The sequence below is a fragment of the Austrofundulus limnaeus genome, unplaced genomic scaffold, assembly GCF_001266775.1.
Source record: "Austrofundulus limnaeus strain Quisiro unplaced genomic scaffold, Austrofundulus_limnaeus-1.0 Scaffold2, whole genome shotgun sequence".
Taxonomy (NCBI): domain Eukaryota; kingdom Metazoa; phylum Chordata; class Actinopteri; order Cyprinodontiformes; family Rivulidae; genus Austrofundulus; species Austrofundulus limnaeus.
Genome location: NW_013952404.1, coordinates 7,541,879 through 7,543,227, shown reverse-complemented (window position 1 = coordinate 7,543,227; position 1,349 = coordinate 7,541,879).

Genomic DNA, 1,349 nt, shown 5'->3' with positions numbered 1-1,349 from the left:
ATTTACATGTTTAGCATTAGCAAAGCTATATTTTTAGTTAGTGAATTATGAGTAAGCGACGCTAATTGTTTCGCTGGGCCCACCTCTGCAGGTTTTAAAGTTTTTAACTTCATGTTGAGCGTTTTTGAAATAAAAACAAAGAAAGAAAYGAAAACTAAACCTGAAATTCCAGAACTGGTTTCATCATTAACTATTTAAACTTGTGGATAAAASTCTTCCATGTCCTAATTAATATAAACATATTATGTTGTATGTTAATGATGGGACACTTTAAACACTTTATTGTTATTTACCATGTTATTTTAGTTGCGTTCAGAGTTTTTATGACCATGTTTGTTTCAGATAAAAAGGCTCTGTTGTGATGTGATTGATGAGTCAGAGTCACTATAAAATATAAGGGTCGTGATGGAGTCGTAAATAAGTTTGTTGAAGAACTGCGACGAGGGAAGAAAACCAAATCAAAAAATGGGATTTTATCCCTGCAATACCTAAATGTGTCCACAAATGTTTTATTTTCTTATCTATAAACTGAATAAAATGAGCACTCAAACATTTGAATGTGTTTTTATACTAAGTAATGCATGCTTGTAAAGATATCACACATTAAACAGTTATCATTTGTAACGATAATCTGTTTTATAATCTTAAATCACATTTTGTGACAACATCTTTAGCAAAAAGCTCTTTGAAAAAAATTAATGAGTTGAACTGCACTTAATACAGTTGGCTCTGTGCTGCCATCAAGAGTCAGAAAACCAGATCACAGATCAGTAACCTGCTTCAATCAGGGCTCTGCAACCTGTACGATCAAAACAGCCATTTCTGCTACTTGGCTCATTAATAAAATGTGTTCAGAGCTGCAAAACAAGCTGCAACTGTGATTATCAACTGGTGGTTAGTGGGCCTTTTCAAGGTCTTTTCAGGAAACTTTATGGCCTGTGGAGGTGACATTAAAAAACAAAAAATATATATTGTGAATTGTATTGTTTATGCAAATCAGGACAAATGAAAACACTGTATTCATGTAAACAAGAAAAATACTGTATATAGATTTTACAATGTTATAAAATCTAGTTCTGCTGAACTATTCAGGCATTTCTTTTTTATAATTATTATTATTATGTAGTGTTTAAATTCTTTTAATGTGATCTGATGGATTTAAGAGGAAGATCATAGAAAGAAGTTGAATTATTTAAGTAAGCTAACATGTTTTACTTTCTGTATTAGTAGTATTGATCACATTTGCATATAAATTTATTTCTGAGTATATATCCATCCATCCATCCATTTTCTTCCGCCTATCCGGGGTCGGGTCGCGGGGGCAGCAGCTTCAGAAGGGAGGCCCAGAC